Below are 26,014 nucleotides of genomic sequence, written 5' to 3'. Positions count from 1 at the left end.
GTCCTACACTCTCTATTGTATAATGATAAAACCATTGTTTTATATCTTTTGTGTAGTTTTCCCACTGTTCAAAGGGAGAAAGTAATTCTGTAATTGCTGAAAGCTTGAAAATCTTTTTAGGAAGCAATTATGAATAACTAGAATTTATTTCTAAAACTTACATATAAAGGAAGATTGCTAGTTTGTCAAAGATAGAATTCTACCTAATTTTTAAAGGAAATCCTTTTGGAAATTCAAATTATGTAATACTGATTGGAAGGGAATATATTTAATCTACTATCTCCCATGCATATCTGACAGCTTCAGCAAAAGCTGAGCTTAGTAATTAACTTCTGCCTCTTAGTGGAGAAAACATCATTATAAAGGTTCAGAGTCATCAGTAATGTAGTATATAGGAAAGGGATTAAATATTGATAATTTTTACATCTTGCTATGGTTTTCAAACTGGAGCAAGAAATAAGAAAACAACAACTCTATTTTGGAGATCTTAAATTCAATTAATTTATGATATATCTTGAGAAAAGCAGTAGCATAAAATATGTACAGTGTCACCACAAAAAATCAGAATTTAGTTTATTGAAATATATTAGCAAATATTTAAGAAATACAAAACCTATTGATTTGTCCAGTTCAATGTTCCAAATTTCCAGACACAGCAAAAAGAATGGTTATGATACACTAAGAGCCATTTTCTGACCAAGCAAAAGAAAGCGTATTACCTGTTCAAGATAAAATAAAATTATTCCTACTGTGAATTTAAGGAAAAAAAGGATTTTCTATGAATGAATGTGCTTTATTTTAAGAAGTAATATGTGTTATTTATATTTTAAGATACAGGGGATCCCTGGGTGGTGCAGCAGTTTGGCGCCTGCCTTTGGCCCAGGGAGCTATCCTGGAGACCCAGGATCGAATCCCACGTCGGGCTCCCGGTGCATGGAGCCTGCTTCTCCCTCTGCCTATGTCTCTGCCTCTCTCTCTCTCTCTCTCTCTCTCTCTGTGCCTATCATAAATAAATAAAAAATTATATTTTAAGATACATAATATGTTCAATTAATTTCTAATGAGTTAGGAGTTTCCAATCCTGGTAATGTTAACTTAATCATGAAGCAACCATATATTTAAGGTTTGTTCAGAATACTGGCTGATGATTCTGGAAGTCAAAGAAAATAACTGGAATGTGCACAATTGAAACAGCACATTTACTTTTTAAGGTATCACAAGCCAGTGCCATGAAATTTTTCCTTTCATTTCCCCCATTTTGACACCATAGTAAAATAAAGAATGTAAAAGAGAGATGAGGAGAAGTTTTATTCAAATTTTTCATGAAAGTTGGTCCTGATCTACAAATGCAGAGCTTCAATATGAGCCTACATGTAAATGGTGTCTGTAAGTCATAATAGAATACACTAACTCAAAATTTGTGGCTGACAAATATGAATAGAAACTAAATATCACTACATTCTGGGCTCCAAGAAATCAAATTCTTTCTAGAGAACTTCCATTCCATTTCCCTCAGCCTCCTTAAAATATTAGATTATAGGGTATGTATATGCAGTATTACTATGAACTTGGGCTGTATAATTTGTTCTTTAACACAAACTGGGATCTGTTAACACAAACCTGTGGGAGAATTTAGTTATATATAAATATATATTTGGAAAGGGCAGAATAATCCAGTGACTTCTAGGAGTTAAAAAAAACCATAAAAATATCTTGATTTTCATGTAGCTTACTTAGAATGGAGAATATAACCCTAGTTATCAAAGCTCAAGATGACTACTAATTACCAAAAAATTCTTAGATATAAAATGAATTTAGAAATGGAATGAAGTAACTGTACTTTTAGTCAACCTCCCTACTCTTGGAGAAATATGTCTTTCCAGTGGGAAAACCCAATCTTTGTAGTCCCTGTCATGTCACTTTCTTTGATCCACACCAGACAAAGATGTATGACTCAGGTTTTACAAATCAGAACTCTTTGTTCTCTTTTCTATAAACATACATTCAAGAAAATGTTTTAATTACATAATTTAAGAAACTTCTCCTTTCCTTTGCTTAAAGTATTCTGAGATGGGTTCCTATAGTAATTCTAATTAGTATATAATGTTTAATTAGTATTAAAATTGTATAATTGGAACATTAAATAAATCCTAAACCCAGCAGGAGAAGAGAATTGATAAAGAGTAGAACAGAAATCAATGAGATAGAAATGAAAAGAACAGTAGAGCAGATCAAGGAAACGAGGAGCCGGTTCTTTGAAACAAAAAGATTGATAAACCCTTGGCCAGACTTATCAAAAAGCAAAGAGAAAAAGGACCCAAATATATAAAATCTTGAATGAAAGAGGAGAGATCACAACCAACGCCAAAGAAATACAAATAATTTAAAAACGTATTATGAGCAACTATATGTCAACAAATTAGGCAATCTGGAAGAAATTGATGCATTCCTAGAATCATATAAACCACCACAACTGAAACAGGAAGAAATACAAAACCTGAATAGACACATAATTGGCAATGAAATTGAAGCAGTAATAAAAAATCTCCTAACAAACAAGTGTCCAGGGCTAGATGGATTCCCAGGGGAATTCCACTAAACATTTAAAGAAGAAATAATACTTATTCTTCTGAAACTGTTCCAAAAAATAGAAATGGGAAGGTAAACTTCCAAACTCTTTCTATGATGCCGGCATTAACTTGATCCCAAACCAGACAAAGACCCCAGCAAAAAGGAGAATTACAGACCAATATCCCTGATGAACATAGATCCCAAAATTCTCACCAAGATACTAGCCAATAGAGTACAAAAGTACATTAAAAGGGGATCCCTGGGTGGCGCAGCGGTTTGGCGCCTGCCTTTGGCCCAGGGCGCGATCCTAGAGACCCAGGATCGAATCCTACATCAGGCTCCTGGTACATGGAGCCTGCTTCTCCCTCTACCTATGTCTCTGCGCCTCTCTCTCTCTCTCTCTCTCTCTCTCTCTCTCTCTGTGACTATCATAAATAAATAAAAATTTAAAAAAAAATTAAAAAAAAAGTACATTAAAAGGTTTATTTACCATGACATAATGTTATTTATTCTTGGGCTGCAAGGATGGTTCAACATCCACAAGTCAATCAATGTGATACACTACATTAATAAAAGAAAGGACAAAACCCATTTGATCCTCTCAATAGCATAATGGAATACTACTCAGCCATCAAAAAGTGAAATCTTTCCATTTGCAATGATGTGGATGGAACTAGAGGATATTATGCTAAGTAAAATAAGTTAATCAGAGAAAGAAACTTATCATATGATCTCACTTATATGTGGGATTTAAGAAACAAAGCAGAAGATCATAGAGGAAAGGAGAGAAAAATAAAACAAGATGAAATCAGAGGAAGACAAACTGTAAGAGACTCTCAATCACAGGAAACAAACTGAGGGTTGCTGAAGAGGAAGGGGGTGGGCGAGGTGGTAACTAGGCAATAGACATTAGGGAGGGCATGAGATGTAATGAGCACTGGGTATTACATAAGACTAATGAATCACTCAACTTTAGCTCTGAAACTAATAATACATTATGTGTTAATGAACTGAATTTAAATTAAAAAAATAATATTGTATAATTGCTAAATTTGATAACATGAATAATTGACCTCATTTATATATTTCATTAATAGCTGAAAATTCTTTTTAGAAGGGTAAATAATTGATAATTTGAATAAATTCTGTGTTAAAGAAATTTCAAGAGATTTGTTATTGTTAAGACTAACCTCAGAACTTTTGATATGCTAGTATGTGACAGAACTCAAAGAAAGACTGTAGTTTGCTAATTATATAGACATATTTGAAAACATAAGTATTTCACTAACCAACTAACATCTCTCAGGATACTCATGTCCATCGACAGGGATTGGTAAAACTGGGCTATAATTACTTTTAGAAATCAAGTTTTATTAGAACACAACTATTCTTTCTTCTTTTCTTTTCTTCTTCTTCTTCTTCTTCTTCTTCTTCTTCTTCTTCTTCTTCTTCTTCTATTCTCTGTGGCTGTTTTTGTGCTGCAGCAGGGTTGCTATAGAAACTGTGTGCCTCACAAAACAACATATTAACCATTTGACCATTCACAGAAATAGTAAATGGCCAATTCCTATTTTGTGAACAGTTTGAGTCATCATATTTATATGAACTTTTAAAAATACTTCCAATTATTAAATAAGTAATTTAATCTGAATAGGACTATTAGCATATGTGACCTTTTGGAAGTCTAGAGAGGTAGCTGAAAACTAGCATTCATTGAATATGGCTTATTTGTACTTACTCCAGTACTTATTTAATCTATGAATCTAGGCTACACTCTTATCTTGTTGGTATTTTAAAGAGGAATAAGGTAATTCAGACTTTTCATTTCAAATCAATAGGGCTGAAAGTCCTAGATTATTTGCATCACATCATATGACAAATGTGTGCAAAGGTATAATCTTTTATTTACAGAAACAATTTAAAACTGGACCATTCCATTAAAATGGGGCAGATTAGATAGTTACTTTGGTCCCTTTTCTTTTTTGTGAGACATATAGAGATTCTGAGCATGATGGGTGTTAATAACCGAAACCCTCGATTTTTCTGCAGGCTAACTGTAGACAGAATGGATACCATCCTCCTGGAAAGCTCACTATTTTAATTTAATACTCATGTCTATAAACCACATTCCATTTGACTGGGAAGGGGAGACATTCATAAAATAAAATATGTTAAAACTGAACATGTCCATTTCAAGCTCTGACTTGTCATGTTGATGAAGTACATTTCTCTGCTACCAATCTTTACACAAAAGTTGGTTTATAATAAAACATTTTATCTTAAATGGTTTTGAGATCATTCCCTTCAGGTGCTCAGAATAAAGTATTTGTTTAGAAGTAAGCAATGATTTTAATGTAGTAACTACTGGGGGTTAGCTTGCCTTTTAAATTCTGCCTACACCATTAATTTGAAAACATTTACCAATGCCCTTCCTTTAGGCATTAAACTTTGTAAGTTTTTGTTCCCTTTTGACCTGTCTTGCAACTCAGGGAAATTATTCTGAAATAATTATCCCAACAGAACTTAGTGATCAGTACATCAGCAGACTTGTATGTCTTGGGAGCAACATCAGCAAATTAAAAGGGCATTTTATGAAGAACAGGTCATTTAGGCTAGTTCAACTCCTGAACCTACAAGCAAAACTCTAACAGAGAGCTATTTTCTTAATGTCCTTGAGTATACTAGAACAAAATCTTCTCAAGTGTTTTACACAAAGAGCTCTGTTCATAAGAAATTAGGTCAAACTATTAAACTTACCTCTGTTTGATGTAAAATAAAACTGCTTATTGCAGATCTAACAAAACACTTGGTGTCCTATTAGGTTGCCTTCAAAGAATGTCCTAGATAACCTTACAGTAATTTAGAGCACAAGCTAACTTCAATCTGTCTCATCTACTCTAGGTCTCAAGCACATTAGAATATACTTGAAAATGCAAACTTGCAAAAACAAAATAATTTCTTGCTGATTATGTAGTTCTTTTCAACTGGTCACCTATGCTTTAATTTCTGTGTTTCACATATAGCAAAGAATGTTAAGATAATTAAAGGTAAAATAAAAGAAGTAGATTATTAATATTAAGTTGATGAGTTTTTGAAATACATATAGCTATATAGAAAACATCATTTCCTTTTTGTGTGACCTAAACAACTCCTTCCTATTTCCCTTCTCATTTTCCCTTTACTTGCCAGTGTATTATAACGATAGTTTTCTTGATGTAGAACTCTTTCCCTCTTTCATTTCTGAAACTGATAAGAAAGGGTAACTTTAATCTCTAATACCAAAAATCTTGTGAATAGTGTAAAAAGCAATTCTTTGTCAGAGTAAAATTAATTGTTTTTTTGTTGCACATCAAACAAGATTATTTGAGTTTATATATATATATATATATATATATATATATATATATATATATATATTTGAGTATATATATGTGTATGTGTGTGTGTGTGTGTTGATTTGCTATACACTATATTTCTTTGTCTATAAGGCAGAGAGATGGATTAAACAAACTAGAACACTTCTGTGCTATTCTGTGGCAAGGCAGCAAGAGACTCTTACACATTTTTTAGAATTACCTGTAAATTGTTAACTGGCATATTTCTATTAAAACATCTGACAACCTAACAGTGCCAGATAAGTCTTGCTGCAAGACAAAAGATCCCCAAATGTATTGATTTGAATGTCATTTTAGTTTATGAATGATCTGTGTAGTTTTTCTCTTCTTGGTCAGGTTTTGTTAGTTTCAACAGGGCTCACACATGGGCTTTTTATAATTGGCAGGTTAGCTAGATATTGACTTGTACAGAACGGACTTGTTCACATGTTTTGTATTTGCCAGATTTTGGCTGGTATAATAGAAGCTATGCCTGTCATCACCATCCAGTAGCCTAGCCTGAACTTGCTCGCATGGCAGGTAGACTCAAACAGCAGTAAGCAAGTCCTCAAACTTTAAAAAATTTTGCTTGTGTCGAAGTGGTTACTTTCCTATTGTTCACAGTAAATGGTAAGGCCTCCTTACATTCATAGGGTGGAAAAGTCTGCATTTTGATAAGATGCACTGTAAATCTCATTGCAAGAGAAATAATATATGAAACATAAGAATTTGTGGCCATTTGTGAATTCTATCAAAATAGAGCATTATATTTGATTTTTTTTTGTTTTAAAATCAAAACAAATTATCAGGAATTACAAAGGAATTAAATTATAATTCAAGTGATTTAGAGGGCCCCGGGGTGGTTCAGTTGGTTAAACAATTGCCTTCTGCTCAGGTCAAGATCCCAGAGTCCTGAGATCGAACTCCACATGGATTCAGAAGAGCAGGGAGCCTGCTTCTCCCTCTGCCCCTCTACCCTGCTTGTGCCTTTTCTCTCTCTTAAATAAATAAATAGATAAATAAATAAATAAAATCATTTTTAAAAATTGTGATTTAGACTACAGATATCACAATGTGTTGTGTTAAATAGACAAAGTAATTTTGCTCGGTCAAGATTCCATAGCTCTCCCCTTGCTCATGGCTCTCTCCATACCGACTCATCAGACTCCTGCCTTCAACATCTTTCCCTCTTCTCTGGCTCAGATGTTCATACAACTGGCTTTACCTCATGATTTATGCCTTAGACCATAGACTGCCAAAAAAAGAAAAGTTTTTTCTGACCAAGCTAGAGAATCTAAGGCCTCAGATATTTACTCTCATATGAGAAGTTGTTGATTTTCTTGTTGCACTTAACAGTAACTTAAATTATGTTATCTCATTATTGGTTTATTATTCAATTTCTGTCTTTTTAGTACAGTGTAGTAATTTTATTTAGTGCCGAGAATAGTGCTTGACAACTGCATAAAAAAAATCAATTTATTTGTTGAATGATAAATCTTGAATGATAAGAATTTTTTTTTGAATGATAAGAATTTTTTAAAAGATTTTATTTATTTATTCACGAGAGACACAGAGAGAGGCAGAGACATAAGCAGAGACATAGGCAGAAGGAGAAGCAGGCTCCCTAGGAGGATCCTGATACAGAACTCGATCCCAGAACCCCAGGATCATGATCTGAGCCAAAGGCGGATGCTTAACCACTGAATCATCCAGGTGTACTGCATGATAAGAAATTAATGATATTTTCTTTTCTTTTTGGAAACAAAGTGGCTAGATTTCTGATAAATCACTTGCTTTAGTCGGTTACCATGCAAAAACATCCAAGTCGACAGAATAATTGTGTAAATATTTTTTATATGGAATAAATAATTATCTCTGAAATCTTTTTTTGATAGAGCTGAGAGATTAATTTTACTTTGAAAATGCATTATATATAACATTCATCTGACACTTCACATTTATATTTTCAATTACTCTTCAATAAGTGACCAATATTTAATCAGTCTTACTAACAGCTTTTGGATTAACACCATACAATTTTTACCATAGTGATCATAGCTGTCAAGAGATGATTGCATGCACAGAAACCAGTAGTAACTTAAATTAGTTTTAGAGCATTTTCTAAATATATTTTCTTCTAGATGGAAAAAATGGTATACAATATAGGCACTTTTTTAAAAAATGATTTTACTTATTTATTTGAGAGGAAAGAGGGAGCAAGAGACAGAATACAAGCAGAGGGTGAAGAAGAGGGAGAGGGAGAAGCAGATTCCCATTGAGCATGGAACGTGATGCCTGACCTGATCCCAGGACTCTGGGATCATGACCTGAGCAGAAGGATGAAATTAAACAAACTGAGCCACTGAGGTGCCCCTAGAATATAGGCATTTTTGTATATAAAAGTTTTCTTTTTTTTAAGGATTTTTATGTTATTTATTTCACAGAGAGCTCAAGCAGGAGGAGCAATAAGCAGAGGGACAAGGAAAAGCAGACACCCCACTGAGCAGGGAACCCAATCAGAGCAGGGATTCCAGGATCACCACCTGAACTGGAGGCAGATGCTTAACTGACTGAGCCACTCAGAAGTCCCTATATAAAGGTTTTCATTAAATAGTGATTAATAGTCTAATTATAAAATGATCATGCTTTAATAATTTCCTGTGTCCCAGGTGATACCATAAAAAAGAATAGAAATATTGCATAAATATTTTGAAGCCAATGTTAAATGATTTAATCCCAATTTAATGTTTAATCAGATGTTAATGGCTCATAGTTAATGGTCAGAAATGTCAAATTATTTGATATTATAGTTTGACATAGTGTAATGAAATTTTGTTCCATTATGAAATTTAGCTTCTTCAACTTCCAATTGTTGGTGACCTCAGGAAAGTCACATATTTCTGAATTTCCGTGTTTGTGAGATGGGGGTACAAATTATGATTTTTATAGCTATTTTCTTGCCTACCATGTTTTTAAAAATTTCTGTTACCTCTTCCTCTGCATTAGTTATTTATTTTCTCCATGTAATGATTTTTTCTTTTGGTACTGACAATTGTGCCCCAACTATCTGTGCTATACATTTAATATGAGGTTTGAATTTTTATTTTGCCTGGATTCCTTGCATATATATATATATATATATATACTTCATTTTCCTCACTGCTTGCATGTCCTGCATTTTCTATATAACAAGACAAAATTAAAATCTTCCTCTTTCCTTTAGAAAATATTTCTCATAGCTATGAAAATATTAACACAAAAATAACAATTGCCGAACTTTCATTTTGCTAAGCTTTAGGCTATTTGACGTAAACACATGCACACATATATACACATTAACGACTATTTTCTTGCAACCATGACATTTGTATTATTATCCAAGTTGTATGCATGACAGGAGTGTGGCTTATAATGATCAACTAATTTCTTGTCCAAAAGTTATATACCTGCTAAGTGCTAAAGCCAAGATATAAATGGAGGTTTTTCTGATTCTAAAACATATTATTATGCATTAAACTGCACATTTGCTAATTTTGCCTTGTGAAAATCCTTTTTTCTACATTTTTAGAGCAAAGATCTTTTACTGGACATATTTTATATAATGTATCCAAATATTTTAAATGAAATACTTATTTTGGAAGAAGAAACATATCTTCAAGATTAGTGTTTGGCAACTATTAGGATGTGTGTGTTTTTACAATATTGATTAATTCATTTCTCTTGTGAGAGTGCTTTAAGTTTCTTAAGTTTGAGGGATAAACAGCATTTAACCCTTAAACAAAGAAATTTCTAGTGTAATGAGATTCATCATGGATTATCCTGCTTAACTGAGGCAGGATATCTTCTTCCAGTTGTCCACTTTCCTGAATACAAAGTATTTTATTTTTCTGATTAATTAAAAATATAGTACATAAATATCTTACTAGAAATTGTTCCTTAAATGCTATATTCCTTGAGGACATTGGTTTGCACTGTCCTGCTTTTGTCATAACTGACTAGTTTATTTCTAATCCAGTATGGAATATGGCAGCCCATTTCACAAAAGCTCACTTTTGCATTGACTGGACTGAATTGAGTTTTGGGGAGTTGAAACCTTCTTTGGATATTTACAAGTTTTGATGTAGAAAGGAAAAAAGCCTGACTTCCTTTCCTTCTTAGAATTGGCTTCTGAATAAATGTAATTTTTTTTTTCAGTTATGCAGCACCGAGCCTCTGACATAGAGACACAAAGCAATTCTGACTCTACCTTGAGGTAAATTTGCTTTGTTTTAGAATTCTAGATTTTAGTCAGTGCAGTAGTTGAGTTGTGTACCCCCAAAAGATATGTTTGAGTCCTAAGCTCTGGTACCTGTGAATGTGACTTTAATTTAGAAATAAGGTGTTTGCAGAAGAAAAGAGATATAATGTATTAGACACTACTAATAGAGACATTTGTTTTCCAAGGCTTTTGTCTTCACTGTTTTTCCAAAAGAGTTGAAAATATGTAATATATAATATCATTAAACTGATATGTCTATGGCAATAGCTATTATTATGTAATTATTATATTGTATAACCAAAACTTCCCGGAATATTCAACATGGGACCCAGAAGTTTCATAAAATGAAAGTGTGTTGCTTTATGTTATCACACGTTCATTATTTGAAATAAGAATATAAAATCATCACTATTTGGAATGTTGGGAAATCAAAAAAATACTTTTTGTGTTAACATATTCAAATTATTCCAAAAATTCTAAACATGAGGGAAAAATTCACCTACATTACTGAAACATATAAACAAGTTTTTCCTAAAAAGGTGATGATACATGCTTCTTCAAATGAATACAGTTTCAAAATCCTTTTAACATATTAAAAAAAATTATTTTCCTAAAGGTTATCAGTTGCTCCTGTTTTGTTTTTTTTCAGTCAGAAATCAAAGAGGGAAGTGCACCCTCATGTTCATTTCAGCATTATTCACCATAGTCAAGATATGAAAACAACTCAAATATTTATCAACAGATGAATGGATAAAGAAAATGTGTTATATACATACAATAGACTATTAATCAGCCTTTAAGCAGAAGGAAATCCTGCCTTTGTGGTAACTTGGATGAACCCACAGAATATTATGCTAAATCAAATAAACCAGTCACAGAAGGACAAAGAGTGCATAAGTCCATTTACAGGAGGTATCTAAAATAGACTTCTAGAAGCAGAGGGTAGAATGGTGGTTGCCAGAGACTGAGTGTGGGAGGAAGTCAGGAATTGCTGCTCAGAGGATATAGTTTTCACTATGGAAGATGAATAGGTTCCAGAGATCTGCTATATGACATCGTTCCTATAAGTAACCATATGGTCTTATGCACTTTAAAATATTGTAAGAGGGGGATCCCTGGGCGGCGCAGTGGTTTGGCGCCTGCCTTTGGCCCAGGGCGCGATCCTGGAGATCCGGGATCGAGTCCCACATCGGGCTCCCAGTGCATGGAGCCTGATTCTCCCTCTGCCTGTGTCTCTGCGCCTCTCTCTCTCTCTCTCTGTGACTATTATAAATAAATAAAAATTAAAATATTGTAAGAGGATAGATCTCATGTTACCATGAGATCTAAAACAACTGAACAACAGAACTCAAGGAAATTTTTGCAGGTAATGGATATGTTTAGAGTTTTGATTGTTGTGATGATATCATGGGTGTTTGCTTATGTACAAACTCATCAAGATGTATACATTAAGTGTGAACGAGTTTTTGTGTATCAGTTATACTTCAGTAAGGCTTAGAAAATGGGTTCTCAAGGCACCTTGTAAATATTCTTAGCTAATATTCAGTTACAAGATAAACTGTTGACTATATGAAACTGGTTATGGAACAAACATTAACATTCCTTAAATTTCTGATAATGATTCAATTCTGTGTTTGTAAATAATTAGTACCAAATTTAAGTTTAAATAACATTCAATTACTCCTTAAACTTTGAAGTTTTCTCTTTATTCTCTTATTATTTGAGAGACATGGATATAATTTCATTAAAGCTTGTGTCAACTCTAACTATACTATAAAGCCATACACTTAGAGTCAAAGATTAAATTGAAAGACATTGCTAGAATACAAATAATTATTGTTAAGATTTGTGATTCTGGGAATACTTAAATTCTAATATTTTTGTATGCTAAATTATACATGCTACCTATCATACTACAGAACATTATAAATGATAGGACAGCAAATCAAATATGTCTATATTATAAATTGTGAATCAGGTGCATTTTTTCTTTAAAATTCAAGCATAGGAATAACTCCATACAGAATCTTTTTCTAATGAAAAGCCTATAATCATTTAAAAATATACTTATAAATTTAATATTGAAATATTAAATAGGCTATATATTATATAGTATGTGTGCATGTGTGTATATTACATGTGTGCATAGTGCATGTGTATATATATACTCATACTTGAATGTGTGAAATATATAATGTATAATGTATAGTATATATTATGCATACTGTATATAATATGTGTGCATGTGTATATAGTGTGTGTATATATACACATATATCTTTAAATATAACACTGTTGAAGAACTGCATTGCTGTCCTTGTTCTTTGTTTTTGTTTGTGTTTGTTTATGTTTTAAATATTTTATTTATTTATTCATGAGAGAGACACAGAAAAAGGCAAAGACAGGGAGAAGCAGGCTCCTCACAGGGAACCTGATGTAGAACTCAATTCCCAGACCCGGGATCATGCCCTGAGCCAAAAGTAGATGTTCAACTGCCAAGCTACCCAAGCATCCCACGGTCCTTGTTTTAGTGCATGATTTCTTTCTAAATAGTTCTTCCACCAAGTTTTATACTCAAATGAAAGTTATAAGAAAATATAAATTGGAATGTGAAATTTCATAATAAGAGCAAACTTGGAACAAGATATTGTCCGAAGCTATATACGTATTTTTTATTCAATCTTAGGAACAAGAAGGAATGCAGTGTATTTTTCTTTACTTTCTGTATTTTCTCTCAGGAAGAAATGGTCTCAATGATTTATTTTTAAAGATTTTAAAAATCCATTCACTCAATTCCTTCAAAAAAGTGTGATTTACTTGCCTGTTTGTTTTGGAGGTGTTTTTTGAACACATCAAGCAGATCCAACATGAGAACCGTTAAAATATAAACTAAGACCTATTCAAATTTTTTAGTTTGAGCCAAAAATTGATTTGACTCAGGCAGCATCCAATTTAGCAGATAGAAAGTAGCTCCAAAATGAAAGACTTTATGGGCTGAAGGGAACAGAAACAAGGAAGTTCTACTAGGCAAAAAAGTGGGGGGAAGAGCTATTGCAAGATTATTTTCCTTTAGAAGATGGCAGGGCCCATCAAGCAGATGACCTAACTAGTACTGATTAGGTGATTCCTGAGGGACTTTTTAAAGATGCCATTTCTGGTGGGACACCTGGGTGGCTCAGAGGTTGGGCACCTGCCTTCGGCTCAGGGCATGATCCCGGGGTCTGAGATCGAGTTCCACATCAGGGTCCCTACAGAGAATCTGCTTCTCCCTTGCATGTGTCTCTGCCTCTCTCTCTCTCTCTCTCTCTCTCTCTCTCTCTCTCTCTCTCTCATGAATAAATAAAACCTTTAAAAAAATAAGTTATTTATTTATTTATTTATTGATTGATTGATTGATTGATTGATTTGAGACAGAGCACAAGAGCAGGAAAGAAGCAGAGGGACAGAGAGAAGCAGACTCCACACTGAGCAGGTTACCTGATTTGGGGCTCAATCCTGGGACCCCAGAATCATGACCTGAACCAAAAGCAGATGCTTAACCAACTGAGCCACCCAGTTTCCCCGAATTAAATTCTCCTAAGATATATAAGATATATAAGAAAATGAAAATGATGACAGGTCGATAACTTTCTGTTTTAATGATAAATGACCCATGTCATATTTTCTAAATAACATTGTTAAAAAATACAGTTAATACCTCTACACCTTTGAAACACAATCCATCACTCATTAAATTATACATGAAGCGGGGATCCCTGGGTGGCGCAGCGGTTTAGCGCCTGCCTTTGGCCCAGGGCGTGATCCTGGAGACCCGGGATCGAATCCCACGTCGGGCTCTCGGTGCATGGAGCCTGCTTCTCCCTCTGCCTGTGTCTCTGCCTCTCTCTCTCTCTCTCACTGTGTGCCTATCATAAATAAATAAAAAAAAATTATACATGAAGCCATCTTTTTCAAGAGTCATCTACTTGCCTGATATTTAAAAGTTATATTGCAATTGTCCTAAAATTTTGATTAAATGTTCGTTATGGCCACACTCAGGGGCAGAGTCACATTAATGATTGTAAGCAATGGAAACAGTTTCTACTGCTTTACATCAAACACTGTATGTGATGTTTTTTCCATCATTATGCAGTGCATCTGTGCATACTGATAAAATTGGCAAATAGAAAAATAATCTTACAAAAGAAATGTATTTGCAAGATTAAAATTAATTGCTGATTTAAGAAAAAGTTAAAACAAAATATAATGCTTGTATAACTAAATCATTTTATATCAGTTTTATAAAGAGTTTAATTCTGGTCCTGTGAAAGACTTCATTTACGTGAAAACTAATTTACAATGGATTACTAAAAAGGTTCATTATTATAGTTTTAATAAATCCATCTTATTTTGTTAAAAAGGACAGTAATGAAATTTGTTTGATAGTTGCCCAGTAAACATACATCTCATAAAAAGCTGGGGAAATAAATAGTAATTACATCATAATAGCCTCCATTTACAAATATAATTTACTTTTCTACTGAAAAAATTTATACTAAGCTTATGAATGTTTAGTGCTTCAGAGAGAGAATGCTATGACCTCATTTAGCAATTAGTTTCCTTTCTATGCTCCATAAAATTGAAGAGATTTACAAAGCAAGTGGAAATACTAACTTTTATAATGATGAGCCATATGGCACTCGGTTTACTATATTTATGCTTAGCAGAGAGTATAAAATTATAGTTCTTGCATTTTTTTTTTTTTTTTTTACAAAATGAGGTTACTACTCCTATTATGCTTACAAATTAGCAAGACAAGGGTAACAAAAAAAAAGTTTCTGGTTACTTTAAAAAATAGATTCTGCAGAGACTAACATTTTTCTTGCTCTCTTTTGATTTATAATAAATTTTAAAATGTTTATAAGCATGAAATATTATGTTAGAAAAATTATCCAGGCAAAATCCATGATACAGTTTATTTGGCTTAGGAAGCATTTCACTTCTATTTCAAATGTGCTCTTAAACAGAGAGAGGGGCATTGCCTGTGACCTCCTGCCTACTCTGTATCTTTTCAACTAAGTACATTCAGTTTGGAATGGATATATTTATACTCAGTGATAGGTTAATCTATAATTCATTGGAAGAGATTGTATAAGGCTATAATCAGATAAATTTTAACCTCCAGTTGACATAGAGAGGCAGAGTTATGAATATGAAATATGTTGGATTTACCTAATAAAAAAATGGAAACTACACTTCACCGTTTATTAGCTGTGTGGTTATGGCAAGCAATTTACATTTACTTGGGGGAAGCTCCTGTGTCTTAAAGGCAATTCTAAAGAATATTAGTATGAGTTATTTTTTCTAATGATGATAGGAAGCCGTAAGAGTATTTTAAGCAAAAATTATCCTAGTATACATAAAATTCAGTCCCTTTCATTCTTGGGTCGGCATAATGAAGTGATTCTGGGAAAGCAATGGTCAAATATGTTGGTGATAACACATAAAAAGAGAGTGCAACTCATCTCACCTCAAAAGAGGGTAAGGATGGATCCTACTTCTTTCAATATTCAATTAGTCATCAGTTGAATGAAAATTCTTGTTACTCTCTTGACTCACCCACAGCTTTATCTTATACATAAATAGGCACAATTACTCTATTAACATAACCATGTCAATTTTCTGGGTGTGACTGAAACATTTACCACAACTATGAACATTAAAAAAAAAATCACCATAGCTCTTAGTTTGTGCTGTATTGGTTATGAATTCTCAATTTGAAAATCATCCAAATGCCCTCATCTCAAGCAGCAAAAAAAAGAAAAAAAAAAAAAAAGAAAGAAAATGTTATATGTAGAATAATGTTTTCTAGGAAATAAATTAAATATGCATGCTAGCTATACTTTTAGTATCAATTCAGTGCATATATATGTTATTTTGGTGCTACACAATCAACAGCTCATAATCAGAACCTGTTATTTTGAGTTACCATACTGGTAAAATTATAAATTACTTTTCCAGGCTCCAATTCTACAGAGTTTTGAAGACTAGATCAAAGTATCATTTTTTAATGAGAGTAGTGCTAAGCTCTGAAGCTCATGGTCATTGCACTGAATTTAAGACTAAATACATTTTGCTGGTTTTAAAATAAAAAGTATAAACGATGTGGTATTCGCAGTAACACAGAAGGGAGCATAAACCCAGGAAACTTTCTAGTACTATTTTTTTTTATTTTTCATAAGTCAGAAAGATTAGCTTTGCTTGCATGTAACAATATGCTATCATTTTGTAATGTGAACAGAAAAGATTAAATCAAAAAATGTAAATGTAATCAGTTTTAAAGCCATCTGAAGACTCATCATCTAAGATATAAATTATAGGCTTTCCATGGCTGCTGAAAACTTAATAGCCTTTATTTCTAGAATACATACTATGTTGAAAGTGTGATGTTTTACATGGCTTAATGAGAATTCAAATCAGAATATTTCTAAAAGGAAAGTATTGGTTCACACTAGGTCAACCATGATAAAAACCTGTTCCTGCGGCTTTCTGAATTACTACATAAACTCATTCTCTTGTCAGTTGTAACTTGTTTCAATTGGCCCCTCATACCTTTCAGATAAAATGTAAATGGACTGTTGCAGTCTATAAATGGATTAGGTCTTTCATACATAGATATATCTTGTACATTTTATTTTCAAGAACCCCTATTACAATGCCAGAATGATCAGATTCATTAACATACATCATAAGGATCATTTTGAAATTTTAAAACCCCCTTTGGGAGCACATAAGATTTTCATTGACTTTGTTTTTTGCTTATACCAGTTCTAAATTGGCATTATTGATAACAGAGTAATCTGAGATTCTTTTCCCCTTTCAGGAATCATAAAGGCAATATAGTTTAAAAGATGGGGCCATATTGATTCTTATACTCAGTTCATGAAGGTAATCTTTCTGCTGCCTGAAAAATTTGGAAATGTTGGCAAGAAATGTGGCAAGAATGATAAAATGTGATTAATATGATCTCAAACTTTAATTTTACTTGAATTATGACTGAACACTTTATAGAAAAACACAGAAGTAGGTCAAGGCTTGAGATTCATATTGTTGACATTTTATGACTTTATTTGTATCCAATAAAACTTTGATCTTCACCATTATTTTATCACCTGGATGGAAGACAAAAGCAATGAAAGATGTGGCTTGGACACCCTTAAAATAGTTTTAATCATTGTGTCTACCAAACTAGTGAAAACTATTTTTATATATTTGGATGAAAGAATTCAGGATAAAATCTGGTGTGGAGAGTGAGACTGGGCTGAAAGCAATTGGTTGATAATCACACCTGATGAGATTTAAAGATACGGAGTCAAAATGGGGATGGACAACAAATTTTGTTAGGCAGGAGATGTGTGGATGAAGGAATATGATACAGGTATCATAACAAATTTTGGAAATGAAGTGCCTCATGATGGGTGCTGAGTTGAAGTGACATGGAAAAATATATATATGGGCATTTTAATCAATAAATATTTCAGTAAGCTAAATGGTGTAGAGAAATGCATGAAAACCGAACAGTAAAGAACGATGTAGAAGAGCAACTGTGTTTTGGCAAAGCCATCATTTTTAAAGCTACTCTTGATTAAGTTACATTGTTTGCTTTTTTTCAAAAATTACTAGAGGTGTATCTAAAAAGTATACAATATAGCTTCTTCATTTTCAGCAATTTCACGTAAAGTGCTAAATCTTTCATGTATCGGCAATGCAGTTTTTCTCAGATTTTAACATCAGACTGTGTAGAACTGTCCTCTGTATTTTCAAAGATACTTAAACTTTAATTGAATAATAACTTTAATTCAGTTCTACTTACAATCGAGTATTTTCATAGGTAAATATTTTTGTAGTTAAAATACCAGGTAACGTTGACAATGTCTAATTTGTTTCAATTATAATCTATTCTCTCACTACCAATTAAACATCATCTTGTTGCTTACATTGTATGTGTGTAGGAGTGTGTGTGTGTGCGTGTGTGTGTCAGAGAGAGAGAGAGAGAGAGAGAGAGAAAGCAAGTGATTTCCATGTATATACTTCCATGTATATTCATACCACGCACACCTGGGCACATGTGCTTCCTCTTCTCTCGATCTCTATGAGCTCTCTGACTACACTTCCAGAGTGTATTTCTAATGTCACCTTCCTTTAGCTTACTCTTCACAATGGGGCAAATATGCCATACATTTTTTTTTACGGGAAATATCATCATACATCTTCCATGTATAAATAATACACTTGCTATTGGTTTTAGTTTAAAAACCAAAGTTTTACCAAACCTGTGATACTTTATGTCATTTGACAGCTGTTTACATCATCAACCTCATCAGTCAACATTCATTTCTCTTCTTCTCAACACTCTGATAAAAATGTATTTTGATGTTATCAACATCTGACATTCTGTTGTGTCCATGGCCATTATATATGGCAATCCCTCTCTCTAAGACATTTTTCCTGAGGTCTATGGTTGGCTGACATCCAATGCACCTTTAGATCTGAAAGGGACTCAAGATTTTCTATTATGTGTCCTTCTAATAATCTTGTATGTCTCCTTCTTGGCCAATATGGCCATTTTCCAGCCTGTTTTTCTCACTAGCATGACAGATGACTGAGGATAGAGACTTGCCATTTCTGTCTTTTACAGCTCTCCTGAGACTAGTTCGTTGACCAGCATATTGCTTAAACATGTCTGTTGCCCTAAGGAATAAACACATGGTGTGAAGCTATACATGATTAAGCATAAAGTACCACATTGAATCCTTTGTCCTCTTTCTCCTGGGTACTGAAATCCAAATGAGACTTTAAATGTTGCTAAACTGTCACAGTATCCATGCTTCTGCCCAGCGGCTATTACTCTTCCAAATTTGTATTAAACCATCTACTGTTTTGAAGCTCCTGCTATTTAACTAAATATGCAACTTCAGTATTGCCACCTAGCATCTTCCTGTGGATAGTCTGGTTTATCATGATTTTAGCCTATGGTTTACAGTTTACCTCTTTCACCAGATTCCTGTTATATTAGCCTCAGTATATTCATGTCTATCATCATGGACAAAGTGATGTACACACTCTTGCTTTTATTTTTCTCTTTGCCCATCTCTATGATCCAGAGTCATCTTCACTCTTAGGTAAATTCCCTAAAACCACTGGTATTTTTTAAGCTCTGTTTTTCTTTCATTTAAAGGATTCTATCTATATATTTGAGAGAGAAAGCATGAGCAGGAGGAAGGGCAGAGGAAGAAGCAGACTTCCTGCTGAGCAGGGAGCCTGATGCAGGACTCCATCCCAGGTGCTATCATGATCTGAGCCTAAGGCAGATGCTTAAGTGAACTCAGCTGACCCTAAACTCTGTTATTCTTTTGCATTAACATAGCTTAATGCCACTGAATAATCTTTTATAACCTAGCCTTTGAAACATGATAACAATAGATTATTAACTTTATCCCAGGCCAAACAGTTAATCTGCACAACATCCCTGAGATAAATTTCTTTTATCACCATGTTCAATGGAATTTTCCATTTCACTTGTTCATGTTGGTGCATTTCTCTATTGAATTCATTTATTCACTCTTTGCTACAATGATTTTTATACCATCTCTCTCACAGAATCCCAATCTCTGTCTCACTACTTTCAGTGGATGCCCTTGCCTCATCTTTCCCTGACTGAATTAAAACCCTCCAGGGCAATTCTGTCACCCACCTGCTACCATCTTTTTCCAGAAACTCCACAAGTACCCTCTCCTTCTCTCCTGTTACAGCAGCAGAATACTCTCTCTCTGGCAATCAGAGAAAATTTACTCCACATACATCCTGGAACCTAGCCACTTCTTTACAGACAACTTGCTTTCTATAGGATACTGTGCAATTTCTCATTTCTCATGCTTTACTATAATTAGCTTCTCCCTCCTTCCTGGTCCTTGTAATCAATCTTTAGTATTCAAACACGAGCTGATTGCTCCCATCTTCAAAAAAAAAAAAAAAAAAGAAAAAGAAAAAGAAAGCAAAAGAGGATTGCTAGACACCATGCCTTCTTCTAGCTCCTAGGTATTGACTATACCCAAAATTTCTATTTTTTCATCTATTTCTCAATCATTGCTATTATATATCATAACTTCCCAAGACTTCCACTCTTCACTCTACACTATTTACCTAGATGATTTCATCTCCTCACACGCTGTCAGAAATAATAAACTTTATTCTATTGACTCTGCACATTTCTTGAATATTTTAATATCAAAAATGTAATTCATCTGTAAATTGGTTGCATGTCATGTTTCTATTAACAATTTTTATTCTTTCCTTCTTAGTAGTACAAAAATAGTGATGTGTATGGCATTCTATAGCATCTTCTATATGAAAAAAAAAAATGGCATTGACACCTAGTGATTCTCCTCTCAATTCCAGACCTGCATTTGAGCAATAGACGTTACATGCAACTCTTTCTCAACATTTATACTTGGATTTCCTCAAGCACCTTGTGTTCACCATATAAAAAAGCAAAAACTTGTGGGTTCTTTAGCCATGTATGCATCAACTCCAGTCTTTATTATTAATAAATGCTTGATCTTCAGAAACTTAGAAGTCATTATTAATATTGTCTTAAACCCACATTCAGTCATTCAGTAAGTTCTACCTCCAATATAATTATTAGTTTAACATTTATTAAAGGATTCATGTACTAACATTCTAGGCTTTTTGCATAGCATTGCCTTACTTTTATTAGAAAACAAAGCAAAACAAAAACTAAGAGTTTGGTACCTGTATTATCTTCAATTTACCCATGAGGGAACTGAGACAGAAATTTGCAAGTTCATACAGCTAATTAAGTGGGAACTCAAAATTTGATTTAAATAATTTAGGATCTATGCCTTTCTAATTTTTCTTTTTCTCACACCTTTCATGCAATTCATCAGGATATCCACTCTTAATTCCTTCTATTAATTCTGAACACTGCACAGAAGTGATCTTTTAGAAAAGATAAGTTGAATTATTGATGTTTCTCCTGCTTAAATTATTTAATTGGTTCCCATTTAAGATAGAGTCTAAAATTCTTATCATAATCTACAAAAATCTTCCTTCCAGAATCTCTGCCATTTTAAATTGATTACACTGTACCTCAGTATGGTAGGCAGAATAATAACTCCTCCAAAATTTCTATGTCCCAATTCCAAGAATTTGTGGATGTTAGGTTGCATAGCAAAGAAGGAAGGAATTAAAGATGTAGATGGAATCAAAGCTGCCAATTCAGTGCCTTTAAAATAAAGAAATTATCCTGGATTAACCTAAATGGGCCTATTATAATCACAAACGTCCTTACAAGTGGAAGAAGGAATTGGAAAAGAGAATCGAAGAAATAGCAATGTGAAAAAGAGTAGCATTGCCACTATTAAAGATGGAAGAATGGTACCTGATCCAAGGAATACAAGCAGCCTCTGCAAGAAAGACAAGGAAACAGATTCTCACTCAGAAACTCTAGAAAGAATGTAGACATACAGATATCTTGATTTCAATCCAGTATGATCCATTTCAGACCTTTAGAAATGTAAGATAATAAATTTTTGTTGTTTCAAAAGCCACTCAGATTGTGGCAATTTGTTATAACAGCATTAAGAAACACATGATGATTATTTCTTTCAAGAGTTAATTCAACACATACGCATTGTGTAGTTGCTATTATTTATTACAAAGTGTGTATTCAGTCATTTAATGAAACACTCTAGTTTTCTAAGATGTACATATTTTTTTAGAAAAAAACCACTGAATTTACTTTAGATGGATATATAAAATAAAATAAGTCACTGTGCTTATTATGGCAATGATTCTGGTATGTAGATGAATATTGAAGGATTTATGATTTGTTACAGTTATTTATTCCTCTTGCTTTGCTTCTGTGGCAAGTTTGCTCTTGTGCTTAAGAACTCAAAAAAAAAAGAATGAGAGTGGTATCTCTGTTCTCTGAGAATACAGAAGAAAAAACTAAATTGAATATTGAAGCAATAGGGAATGTAAAGATACATGTGTTTAGAAGATATAACAATGTATAACAATGGGTAACTATTTCAAGTCTTAATTTAGAATGATATACATAACATATTTATGACAACAAGTAGCAAGCACATATAATGCCAATCTATATTTTCTTGTATTATAATACTATTTATAATAATCAATTGTGATTGTGGGAGGAAACCATATGTCATTCTTACATAAACTTATATGGATTCATTTCCCTTGGTAATTGAATTTAGCAATTGTAATGGTGGGAGAAATAATAACAAAACTGAATTTTTTTATTCTTTCTTATTTTCTTTTTAGAATATAATCAGTAGCTAGCAAGGAGCATAATTTTACTAAATTGTTTCTTATTAAAAGATAGCCACATGAATATTTCGAGATGAGGAAAAAATAAAGGTATCAATGCTAATTTTATCTCAGACTATGCAATATCTAAAGCAATTTCATTCCTACAATAGACAAAATTGAATAAAAACAGTATTAAACATGAGCAAAGTAAAACTGAATCACACTGAAAAATTATACAATGCTTTTCTGATATTTGTACTAAGGAAACTAGACTATTTCTATTTTACAGTAGAATATTAAATTAATGACAGCTTTATTTGCCCATACTAAAGGAAAATAAATGAACTATAAAATTTTTTGTACTGTTAGTGAAGAACATTCACTGTTTAATGTTAGTATTTTTGGCTTCTACAGTGATTCAGCTACATTGATAATCAAATATGGATCTTTAGAACTTGCATTAAACGAATCGAATTATTATATAAATAAAAATGATGCAATCTGTACTATCTGGTGAATTTTTCAACAACCTAAACCTTATTTTTAAATATAATATTTTGTAACTGAAAATTTTTCTCCATTCTTGTCATTTCACAAATATTTATTTGTTGTTCTACAACTTACTTGCTAATCTTAATGATTTTGTTTAAAAATAAGGTTATATATATAAAAAATAAGGTTATACTTTGTAAATTGTGCATTTCAATTGCTTGCATATAATGAGAACTTGATAAATTGTATAAGTAATAGTAATAGTGGCAGTGGTAATAGAAATGGTAATAGTATGAATACTTTGAGTACTTGCCATCATTATTGCTATAAAAAACTTTATAATAACTAACGAGTCTACACATTAGAGCACACACTATGGTACTTAGTATTGTTAGCTCCAAATTGTTAAAGTTGTGAAATAAATGATTACATGGTATGAATATTAAATTAAGAATAAGTTTTCAGAGTCACAGTTTCTAATCAAATATAATTCTTTTTTTTATTTTTTTTTTTTATTTATGATAGTCACAGAGAGAGAAAGAGAGAGAGAGGCAGAGACATAGGCAGAGGGAGAAGCAGGCTCCATGCACCGGGAGCCCGATGTGGGATTCGATCCCGGGTCTCCAGGATCGCTCCCTGGGCCAAAGGCAGGCGCCAAACCGCTGAGCCACCTGGGCTGCCCTCAAATATAATTCTAATGCTACCTGATATTCTTACTATGTGCACACTATTGTGTGTACTAAGCGCTGCTTAAGCAAATTGACCATTTTAGGCAAATGAACTGATCAACATTATATCACACATCTCAGAGTTCACCTTAGGAAAAAAAAGATACAACTCTATAGACCCTTCATCTGCCTGGAGTCCCTATTAAAGTTCTGATTATGGGTCACCTGGGTGGTTCAGTTGGTTGAGCATCTGACTCTCGATTTCAACTCAGGCCTCAATCTCAGGATAATGAGTTTAATCCCCATGTGGGGCTCCAAGCTTGGCATGGAGCCTACTTAAAGAAACAAACAAAAATACACACAGACACACACAAAGTTTTTGGAGCATCTGGGTGGCTCAGCTGGTTAGGCATCTGACTCTTGGTTGGCTCACGTCATGATCTCAAGGTCATAAAATGGAGCCCATGCTCAGCACAGTCTGCTTGAGTAGTCTTTCCCTTTGCTCCTCCCTCTACTTGCATTCATGCTCTCTCTCTCTCTCTCGTAAATAAATAAATCTTTTTAAAAATTCTGATTCCGTGACTTGAGAAAATTTAGGTGCCTAACAATTCCTTCTTTCCCAAAATGTGCCATATTCAAGTTTGCTTTTGTTTTTGATTTTGATTTTTTTCCAAAAGAAAAAAATCCAAGCTCTAAATTTTATTTGTCCACAGTAGAATATATTATGGATAGTTTTATTCTTTTCACTATTTTCCTTATAATACCTGGGAAACCATCTCTACTGGGTGGGGTTTTTGTTATTTTATTTTTGTTTTTGCTTTTACTTCCTTTTTCTTTTTTTTCCTACAGATTTGTTAGGATATAATTGACGTATATTAACTCTGATATTGAGTTTTTGATGAAGAAATGAGGGATATTATTGCTACATAAGGGATACCTCTTCAAAGAAAATACAACATTTTATTTGCTGTTACATCGTGACTTCTAGACCTGAGTAGCTAGCAGTTCAGTAAATGTCTGTTGAATGAACAAACAAGTGAATTACTCACTGATTCCCAGAGGGAGTCTAGGGAAAAGGCATATGTCTTAGCTGGGAGCCTGTTAAACAAAATGACACATCTGAACCTTAGGATTCTTAGTGTATGATATGATATGTTATTGGTTTGTGATAGCAATTTAGTGGGTTGCAGACATTTTTGAAAATAGAATAATATTAGTAAATAGTGGAATGTATTCATTTCATTTTGGATTATTTCTTATAAATTTGTTTCAGTTACATATAGTTAATGGCTTTCTTGGGTCATGACATCGCAAGGGGGAAAAAAAAGTCAAGCAACAGAAATTACAACAAAAAGGGCAACTCTGTTTCAGGAAGATGCTAGTTCCCCAACTAATTCTCTCATTACAAAATGTGGCTTGCAGTTCATTAGTGACAAATGCAAATATACACTGCTACACGTTTCTGGACTTATGTGTGCATTTATGTGGAAAATATCTATATGAGGGAATATTGTATTTTTTAAAAAAGATTTTATTTATTTATTCATGAGAGACACGGAGAGAGAGAAAGAGGCAGAGACACAGGCTGATGGGAGAAGCAGGTTTCTTGCAGGGAGCTCGATGTGGGACTCGATCGTGGGACTCCAGGATCACACCCTGAGCTGAAAGTGGTGATAAACTGCTGAGCCGAATTGCCCTGTATTTCTTTTTTCTTTTTTTAATTTTTATTTATTTATGATAGTCACAGAGAGAGAGAGAGGCAGAGACACAGGCAGAGGGAGAAGCAGGCTCCATGCACCGGGAGCCCGACGTGGGATTCGATCCCGGGTCTCCAGGATCGCGCCCTGGGCCAAAGGCAGGCGCCAAAACACTGCACCACCCAGGGATCCCCTATATTTCTTAATACAAGTAGATTCCTAGTGTTTTATGTAAGGCAAGTAACAGTTTGCCACATATATAACTTATGTTTTCCACTTAGGGTATTTCCTGTTTATGGCTACAAAATTATCACATGTTACAAGCCTCTGCCTTCAGAAGGTTTGTGTTCACTCATGAGATCTTTAAGAGAAATATTACTTGTGTAAACAAATGCATCTTAATGACTAGCAGTGAAAGGAACATTACACTGGAAATGATCTAAAGTTGATAGAAACTTAAATTGTAGTGGGCTTAAAGTATCTCCATTTTATTTATCACAGGGTTTAGTTATTTCATATGACTGATAGTACCTTTCATATTACAAAATAATTTACAATGACTTTTGTTTCTTTTGAGGTGAACTAGATAGTTTTGTGGGGTTTTTATAGCTCTTTATA

Source organism: Nyctereutes procyonoides, unplaced genomic scaffold, assembly GCF_905146905.1.
Source record: "Nyctereutes procyonoides isolate TBG_1078 unplaced genomic scaffold, NYPRO_anot_genome, whole genome shotgun sequence".
Lineage (NCBI taxonomy): Eukaryota > Metazoa > Chordata > Mammalia > Carnivora > Canidae > Nyctereutes > Nyctereutes procyonoides.
The sequence above is the reverse complement of the archived record's forward strand: the minus strand, read 5'-3'. Positions refer to the sequence as shown.